Source organism: Bos javanicus, chromosome 7 (genome assembly GCF_032452875.1).
Source record: "Bos javanicus breed banteng chromosome 7, ARS-OSU_banteng_1.0, whole genome shotgun sequence".
NCBI lineage: Eukaryota > Metazoa > Chordata > Mammalia > Artiodactyla > Bovidae > Bos > Bos javanicus.
The window spans coordinates 18,947,199-18,957,272 of record NC_083874.1 but is presented as its reverse complement, the minus strand read 5'-3'; positions in this window follow the sequence as shown (position 1 = coordinate 18,957,272).

The following is a 10,074-nucleotide window of genomic DNA, read 5'->3' as shown; positions in this document are numbered from 1 at the left end:
ATCGGCTATCAGTCACCTTCAGTGCTGGGATGTGGCCAAAATACCTCTGGTCAAGGGGATGTAACTCAATTCTGATTTGGAAAATAAGGTCTCGATGATTTTGTCCCACATCTTCAACCCTGGCATGGGGATCGTCTCCACCTCCAGTCTCTTGTGAGCACAGCCAAGAGGGCACGCTGGGTGGGGGAGGGGAAGGAAAGGTGGCCGCACCATGGGCTCTTAGCACCACTGCGTCTTCCTCCTGGAAGCCTTCCTGCCTGCCTCCCCAGGCTCGTCCAGGCTAAGGTTACCACATAAAACACAGAATGGCCAATTAAATTTGAATTTCAGGTCAACAAAAATATACCTTTTGGGGGTTTAAGTGTATTCTGTGAAGTACTGGATCTATTTATACTAAAAAATTATTCAGTGTTGGTCTAAAATTCAAATCGAGCAGGGCATCCTATTTATTTTATTGTTTGACTGAACCTGACAACCCAGACCCAAACTCATGTCCATTTCTCTGCTCCAGGCTTGTGGTCCTGAAAACTCTGTCACTTACCAGCCTTGGGTGGGGGGGCTCCCTTGAGGACAGCACCTGTTCCCAGGAGCCCTAGGGTGGCAGGTAAGAAATTGCTGCTGTTTTCTGAGCGATTTTGTTACATTATTCAGCGGCCTGATTTTGACTGTTCCCATTTTCTGGATGAGGAAACTGAAGATTCGAGAGGTGTTGTAATCAGCCCTGGGATACACAGCCACAAATGGATGGCTGCTGGGTTTGTATCTAAGGTCTTTGTTTCTGAAATCACTGCCTGCTTCCTCCTCCTTCTCTTTCTCCTTCTCCTCCTCTCAATTCCTTTCCAGTGGAAGGGTTTTGAAAACTCCCAGGACTTTTCCACTGAACAGGGAAAGGCAGGCCAGAATCATGCCACAAGGTGGCGCTGCTGCTCCCAGATTGGGACCGCGGTCAGTCTGCCATCTGACCCTTTCTCCAGCCATCCATTTATCAAGCATCTCCTATGATGCACCAGGCAGGTCAGATCTGATTGTGAGGACCCAGCAACTCACTGGATAGTCAATAGTTCAACAAACAATTATTAAGTGCTTGCTGTGTGCCAGGACTGCCAGGCAGCCGTGGGGACCCAGTCTCGATCTCTGTCTTCATGGCACTTATTAGTCGAGAGGGGAGACCCACATGGGGCCAGCAGGGCCCCCATTTAGACCTTGACAGGCCTGAGACCCTTGTTCTGTATCAGATACCTCCCTTCAGGAAAAATGATCTCTTACAATTGCATTGGTATTATTTTATTCATTTTTTCTTTTGATTTTAAGAGAAATTAAAATGAAACCATTCTGTGGGTCCCTGAAAGTGCTGTGGGCCCTGGGTCTCCTGTGTCTGATGGATGACAAGTTGCCCCTGGTGACCAGGTGGATGAAATAGAGTTGGTCAGGGCTGTGATAGGGGTGCATGGGGATGGTGGGGTCCAGAGAAGCCACTGGACTTAGATGTGGGGAGTGGTCCTGGAAGCCTTCTAGGAGGAGGTGATATCTAATCTGAGGCCTGAGAGATGGAACAGGGGTCAGGCAGGTGAAGGTACTAGAGAGCTGTTCCAGGCAGAGAGAACAGAGAGGGTGAAGGTGCAGAGTGAAGCTAGAGGGTAGACCATGGCCATGGGCTGGGGAGTGTCAGGGAGGGGAGACGGAGCTAGACGGTCAGCAGCAAGGGCCAAGCTGGCAGAATCCTGAGGGCACTGGGGAGCCACAGAAGTTTCTGGAGCAGGGGCAGCAGGGGCATGCTGGAGCATTTGAAGGATTTCTTAGGTCATCCTGTGGATAGAGGAAACCTGGAAGAGGAAAATGAGCCCATCTGCTTCAGGTAAGTCTTGAAAGGTGGAAGAGGGGGCACAGGAGGATATTCCAGAAACAGTGATGATTATTCATTCCAGACGTATTTATTAAGTGCCTCTTGTGTACCCTCCTCAGGATACAGCTGTGAGCCAGACGGAACCTCCTTGCCCTCATGGAGCTGACATCCTAAAGGGGGAGACAGAGCCCACACAACTCTCAACACTTAGTGTATTAGAACATGGTAGGAGGTACAGAGAAAAATATAGCAGAAAAAGGAGATGGGAAATAAGGTAGACCTGGGAAGCGTTACCATGGAGGTGACAGTTGAGCTGAGACCTGGAGGAAGGCAGGCTTTTGGAGGAACTATGTGGCTTTCAGGAGGATGTGTGCTCCAGCTGGTAGTAACAGGTGTGCAAAGGCCCTGGCACAGGACTGTGTCTGGTGTGTTGGAGGAGCAGCGAGGAAGCCTCCATGACTGGAGCATAGTGAGCAACGGGGAGAGACGGAGGAGGAGAGGGCAGGGAGAGGATGGGCAGGTCATGCAGGACCTTGTGAGCAGAGGGGAGGGCTTGGGCTTTTGCTCTAAAGAAGGTGGGAGCCATGGAAGGCTGTGGGCAGAGAAGGGATGGGACCTGACTCAGGTTGGGGCGATGGGCCCTACCTGGGGACCTGAGAGAACAGGAGGCTTTGGGGAAACCACGGCTCCTTTGAGGAGAGAGGGACTGGGAGTTGGTAGTAAGGGTTGGTTGGAGCCCTGCTGGGGAAGGGGCTTCCTGTGTGGAGCAGAGGTTTGGGGCCTTAATTGTGGGAATAGTGGGTGCAACTTTGGATTCAGAGCAGAGGAGGGGCCCTGTTCAAATCTCTGGGGACACAAGGGTGGAAGCTTCGAGATTCAGGGAAGGGCAAATGGATATCTAAGGGGCAGGCAGGAACTCAAGGGCCTGTCTGTTGGGGGTGGTGGGAAGTTGGGAGAGACACTTCTGGAGGGTGACAGGCAAGGTTTGGAAAGTAAGGTGGACATGGACGTGTGGCTGGGAATCCAGCGGTGGGGCATACAGCAGGGTGACCCTGAGGCTGGGACCGGTAGTGGAGAAAGTCTGGGGGGACACTGGTAAGCAGTTTTGCCTGTCCTAGAACTCCTGGCCTATCATAGCATATAAACATCTAGGACCCCTGGTTAAATGTGAATTTCAGGTTACACAGTTAATATTTCTTTAGCATAAATATGTCCCAAGGATTGCAAGGGACACACCTACGCTGAGAAATAACTCATTTACCTGCGGGACCTGTACTTTTTTCTGGTAACCCTACCTGAGCCAGTACAGACCTGCCCACCTTGTCTCCCCCACCCATGGCCAGTGGGTGGACAGCCTGATCGACTGTGGTCTGATGGCGGAAGGCAAGGTTTTGTCTCCATGGTCTGCTCACTGCGGGAAGCTGGGGGTCTTTTAACATGCAGGCCCTGGCCTGTCCCCGCCCCCCCCGCCCCGGTGGCGCCAGCTGCCCGCTGCCCCCTGCGAGGCTTGGGGGAGGGGAGATGTTTCCTGGGCCAGCCCCTCCCAGGCCAGCGCAGGGTGGGAGGGGGGGTCCACACTGGGCACCCCCCAGGCCCAGAATGCAGGGCCAGGGGTCTGGGCAGCAGGAGGACCTCTACGGGGCCTTTGTCCCCTCCAACCTGGTGGCCCATCCAGCTCCGAGCCGGACATCGGAGGCCCCCTGGCCTTTCTATGAAGTTCTGCAGCTCAGACTTCCTTGTCAGAAAGTACCGGAAGGACAGAGGCCTAGGGGCTGCTAACCAGGAACCAGATCCCTCGGGGCTGCAGCCACCTGCCCCCCACCGCCCCCACACTGAGTGGCCTTGTGTGGGGTGGCCAGGCCTGGAGGCTCTGGCCCGGCCCTGCGAGCGCCAGCTGCCAGGATGTGCCAGTCACGTTGGCGGCGAGAGAACGGGCAGTCCTTGGCTCTCTCGGCTGCCCCTTTGTTCCCGGTGGAGGTGGGGTGCTGTTGTCCTGGCAACCAGCCCCTTCCCCCTCAAACGGTCCCTTGAGGTGAAGATTGGAGGCACCTTGGGTCTGGGGGTCTGGCCAGAGAGGGTCCCTTGTCACCCAGGGTGGCAGAGAAGTCCCCTCCCCCAGCCAGTCCTGCTTGCTCGGAGCTCTGTGTCCGGACCTTGGGGGAGGCCAGGTCACCCCCTTGGGATTGGAATGCCGGAGGTGGCAGCAGAGAGGGGGGTGGGGGGGACATTTCCAGCGAGACAGGCGCTGTGCTGGCAGCTGCTGGCCACCCCCCACCCCTGCGCCGCCTGTCATATGTCCCCTAAGTTGAAGGCTGCAGCTGGTGCGGGTGGCTTCGGTTCCGGGGGGGATGTTATTTTGGGGATGGGGGCAAAGGAGCATGATAGGTGCCCCCACCCGGGGCAGGAAGTGAGGCGGCCCCAGCTGCTTCTCCGGTTGGCACACCTGGCCCAGTAGGCCCTGGCGGCCACCGCACAGGAAGTGTTCCCAACGCCCGCCTGTGTGGTCCCCTGAATCTGAGGACTGGTGGGGAGGTGGCTGGGAGGGAGGGTGCAGCCCACCCCCCACCCCAGGTGTGGGCCACAATTTTCCAGAAGACCCTCAGCTGGGGTCACAATGGTGGCGCCACCGCCACCGGAGTGAGCGCCTACTCAGGCTGATACTGTTTATAGATGTTAATCCCGAGACATCTGGAGGGAGAGGTGGTGGATGAATCTGAGTTCTATAGATGGGGAAACTGAGGCTCAGAAATGGAAGCAACTCTGGCGAGGTCACACAGCATAGGAACCACAGAGCTAGGAATCTCAGTAGCTTTTAGGATTTTTTTGGCCACATCGCATGGCTTGCAGGCTCTGCTCCCTGACCAGGGAATGAACCCCAGCCATGGCAGGGAAAGTTCAGAATGTTAACCACTAGGCAACCAGGCGACTCCCTAATCTTCATTTTAAAGATGAAACTGAAGCCCAGAGACCCTGTATTTTGGACTCCTGGGCTCCAGGTACCCATTTCTCTTGGCTGGTTCCTTAGCATCCTTTCAAGCTTTGCAGTAAGAGAAGCTCAAGTCCAGAGAGGAGATTAAAGTGGAGGCTCAAGCCCGCAGCCCAGTGCAGGCCCCCTTGCTCATTTTCACAAAGAAAGCCTGCAATGGCTGTGTGGACTCAGACTCTCCAGGGTCTCTGTTCCAGCTCAGCCCCTCATTGATGCCCAGGGACCCTGGCTGGGAATGTCAGCTGCCTCAGCTCTGTGCCTCTGTGAACCAGGTCCTTAACTTTCAGCTGAAACAGTAATAACTGCCGAGGGCAGCATGCAGAGGGGTTAGGGCATCTAATCTTGGCTACAAGCACTTGGGCAAATCACTGCTCCTCTCTGATCCTCAGTTGTCTCAACTGTAAAATGGGTTGAGGATTGTGATCCCTAACTCACAGATGATGGAGAGGATTAAATGAGGTAACAGGGAACTTAGCAGGGTGCCTGGGACACGGGAAGCACCATAGAAGGGTTGAGTACTTTTTACAAATTTTAAACTGTGGTAAAATATACATAACATAAAATTCACCATTTAAACCATGTTAAAGGGCACAGCTAAGTGGCATTAAGTATTCACACTGTTGTGCAGCCACCCCCACCATCCGTCTCCAGAACTTTCTCACTTTCCCAAACTGAAACTCTGTGCCCATGAAACCCTGACTCCCCATCCCCCAGCCTCTGACCTCCATCATCCTACTTTCTGTTCCATAGTTCTGACTGCTCTAGGGACCTCCTGTGAGTGGAATCAGACAGTGTTTGTCCATCTGTGTCTGGCTTATTTCGCTGAGCATGATATTCTCAAGGATTATCCTTTTTGTAGCAGGTGTCAAAATCTCCTTCCTTTTTAAAGCTGAATTATATTCCCATATCTGGAGAAGGCAATGGCACCCCACTCCAGTACTCTTGCCTGGGAAATCCCATGGATGGAGGAGCCTGGTAGGCTGCAGTCCATGGGGTCGCAAAGAGTAGGACACGACTGAGTGACTTCACTTTCACTTTTCACTTTCATGCATTGGAGAAGGAAATGGCAACCCACTCCAGTGTTCTTGCCTGGAGAATCCCAGGGACAGCGGAGCCTGGTGGGCTGCTGTCTATGGGGTCGCACAGAGTCGGACACGACTGAAGCGACTTAGCAGCAGCAGCAGCAGCATATTCCCATATAGATGGACCACATTTGTGTGTTTATTCATCCTTTGATGGACACTTGGGTTGCTGAACCAGGATAGTGATAAGGGAAAGGGTAATTATCTAGAAGGGTTTTTGAAAGTGGATTCAACAGAATTTGCCAAGGAATTGACTGGGAAATGTGATTTTTTAAAACTATGTCCACACATTTTGGACATTGCTTTAAAAAGGTGAAACCTGGGACTCCCCTGGTGGTCCAGTGGTTAGGACCCATTTCCACTGCAGGGCACATGTGTTTGATCCCTGGTGGGGGAACAAAGATCCTGCATGCCATGTAGAGTGGCCAAAATAAAAAATAGAAAGAATAATAATGCATCAATTTTAAAAAAGCTAAAATAAAAGATGGAGTTTAATTCTCTTCCCGATGACTATGGGCTGAATTTAGTGACTTATTTCTAACAAAATATGGCAGAACTGATTGTGTCTGATACTTACAAGGCTTCTGAAACCAGATCATAGAAGGCACTGTAGCCTTCCCCATCACCACTCTTGCCCCTTGCTGCAGGGGAAGCCAGGTGCCATGTTGTGAGGAGGCCCAAGAAGCCCACTTAGCAAGGAACTGACGCCTCCCACCAATAGTCATGGGACCAGTCATAGCCCCAGCTGAGCCTATAATCACAACTGCATTTTGCTTTGTCTGTTTGTTTTGTCCACCCGGCATGCTTGATCTTAATTCCCCCACCATGGATCAAACCTGTGCCCCTTGCAGTGGAAGTGCAATCATAACCACTGAACCACTAGAGAAGTCCACAACTGCATTTTGAAAAGCTGTCTCTCTGACTGCTGTGTGGCGAATGGACTGTAGAGGGCAGGCGTGAGAGCAGGGCCCCCTGGGAAGTGGCTACTGCATCAGTCCAGGCAACCAAGTGTGGATGGAGATGGAAAGAATTAGATGGACGGATTTAATAGTTATTCAAGAAGTAAGACAAACAGGACTTGGGAGAAGAAAATGTTAGTGATGACCCTAAGGGGGGCTCTTCACTAAAATGGAAAGCTGAGGGAGGAGTAAGTGGAGGTGGGGATGGGGGAGGATGACATGGTGAGTTTAGTTGCGGCCACATTGAGTCCCTGTTCCCAAAATGTTCAAGGGTCTCCCTTAATGTATGTACTTGTATAATAAGAATAGATTGTATGGATGTGAGAGTTGGACCATAAAGAAGGCTGAGTGCTGAAGAATTGATGCTTTTTAACTGTGATGTTGGGGCAGACTCTTGAGAGTCCCTTGGACTGCAAGGAGATCAAACCAGTCAATCCTAAAGTCAACCCTGAATATTCACTGGAAGGACTGATACTGAAGCTCCGATACTTTGGCCACTTTATGCAAAGAGCCGACTCATTAGAAAAGACCTTGATGTTGGGACAGATTGAAGGCAGGAGAAGAAAGGGACGACAGAGGATGAGATGGTTGGATGGCATCACTGACTCAATGGACATCAGTTTGAGCAAGCTCCAGGAGATGGTGAAGGACATGGAAGCCTGGCAGTGCTGCAGTCCATGGGGTTGCAAAGAGTTAGACATGACTGAACCAAGACAACAAAAAAAAGGCTCTTTATTGGGGGTAATTCAGCCTACCCAGGGACATTTGACAATGTTTGGGGAAATTTCTGTTGTCACAACTGTGGTGGGAGGGGTGCACAGGGGCAGGGGAGTGGGGTACTCCTAGCATCTAGTGGGTAAAAGCTGGAGATGCTGCTTAGCATCCTACAATTCACAGGACTATCGCCTATAAAAAGATTTCATTTCATTTCAGTTCAAAGAGTCATGTCTGACTCTTTGCAACCCCATGAACCGCAGCACGCCAGACATCCCTGTCCATCACCAGCTCCTGGAGTTTACCCAAACTCATGTCCATCGAGTCGGTGATGCCATCCAACCATCTCATCCTCTGCTGTCCCCTTCTCCTCCCGCCTTCAATCTTTTCCAGCATCAGGGTCTTTTCCAATGAGTCAGCTCTTCGCATCAGGTGGCCAAAGTACTGGAGTTTCAGCTTCAACATTAGTCCTTCCAATGAACACCCAGGACTGATCTCCTTTAAAGATTTATCTGACCCCAAATTTCAATGGTACCGAATTGGAGAAATTCTTGTGTAAACAAATGGCCAGAATAAGAAAATCCCAACTTCAGCGGAGGTCGGTTATTCAGTAAAGTTTTATTTCTTTTTTTTTTTTAAGTTTTATTTTTTGAATATGCAACAGTCAAGTACGGATCAAGTTCCCTGAGCAGCTCTCTTCCAAATAGCTATCCCCAAACAACTAGCAAAAGATGAAAGCCTGAACAAGCCACAGGTGGGAAGTTTTTAAAAAATCAGGATAAAAGAGACTTAAGCCACCTCCTTTTATACCCTATTGGCCAGATCAGTCACATGGTCATGCCTAGGTGCAAGGGATGCTGGGAAATGTAGTCCAGCCATGTGCCTAAGCGGAGGAAGGAAACAGATGGAAAAGGAGCCAGTTTGTGCCACAGTATTATTATTGTCCTCATTATTTCTGTTATTATTCAGACCTAGCAGCTTCCTGCGGAGAAGGCGATGGCACCCCATTCCAGTACTCTTGCTTGGAAAATCCCATGGATGGAGGAGCCTGGTGGGCTGCAGTCCGTGGGGTCGCTAAGAGTCCGACACGACTGAGCGACTTCACTTTCATGCACTGGAGAAGGAAATGGCAACCCACTCCAGTGTTCTTGCATGGAGAATCCCAGGGATGGGGAGCCTGGTGGGCTGCCGTCTATGGGGTCGCACAGAGTCGGACACGACTGAAGCGACTTAGCAGCAGCAGCAGCAGCAGCAGCTTCCTGAATGTATTGCTACTCTTGCATTCCTTTTCAACTCTAGTCTATCCACAGGGTCAGTGGAGTGATTTTTCAAATCTCCTCTCTCAAATCCTGGCTCTCTAGCCCCCTCTAAAGAAAAGCACTCCAATCAATTCTGCCTCAGCCAGAGGATCAAGTCAAATGCCCTCAGCCTAGTGTTCCAAAGTACAAAATACTGACCAAGCAGTAGGATATGGATGCCTGCAGAAATGAACCCTAAAGGTCATCTATGTGTCAGGACCTGGTAGAGGAAAGTTGAGAGGCACTGGAAGGCTTCCTGGAAGAGGAGAAATGGATGCTATGACTTTGAAGAAAGCAGAAGCCCCAAATCCAAAATCCAAGAAGCTGGAGGAGGATGAGATGGGTGTGGAGTCAGTAAGTCAAGAGGAGAGGATATATGAGTAAAGAGGAAATGGTCAGCTACAAGAAATGCTGGTGAGAGATTAGAGAGATATCCAGGGTGAGGGAGTGAAATAGGAAAAGTCCCTCTTTGCTACAGTTCAGGTAGCAAATACAGGAGTCTTTTAAAGTAAATTTTACTTATTTATTTTTGGTTGCATTGGGTCTTCATTGCTGTGCACAGGCTTTCTCTAGTTGGGGCAAGAGGAGGCTACTCTCTAGTTGACATTCACTGGCTCCTCATTGTGGTGGCTTCTCCTGTTGCAGAGCACAGGCTCTAGAGCGCAGGCTCAGAAGTTCCGGCTCATGGGTTTGGTTGCCCCAAGACACGTAGAATCCTCCCAGACCAGGGATCGAACCCATGTTCCCTACATTGGCAGGTGGATTCTCAACCACTGGACCACCAGGGAAATCCTATAGGAGTCTTCAGGATTAGAAAAATTGCCATTTTGCAACCACGAGTGTAGTAACTGATTCAAGCTGGGAGCATCCCCGGATATAAAAAACATTGGGTGAAAACTTATAAGAGGTAAGGATTATAATCTAGGATTATCTTTCACATAGAATGCTTGTCAGTTACGAAGGTAAAACGGCACCTTTCATGAGTATCACCAGAAGGAAGTGATCAAGGTTCATATCATCACCCATAAGGGATGATAGATCGACATTACATGCTGCTCGATACCTTCTCTGCAATCTCACTGCTCAAAATGCACAACCTGAATAGTTCTTTTTTGCTGTTGCTGTTGCTTTGGCTGTGATGGGTCTTAGTTGCAGCACACAGGATCTTCGTTGCAGAGTACAGGATATTTAT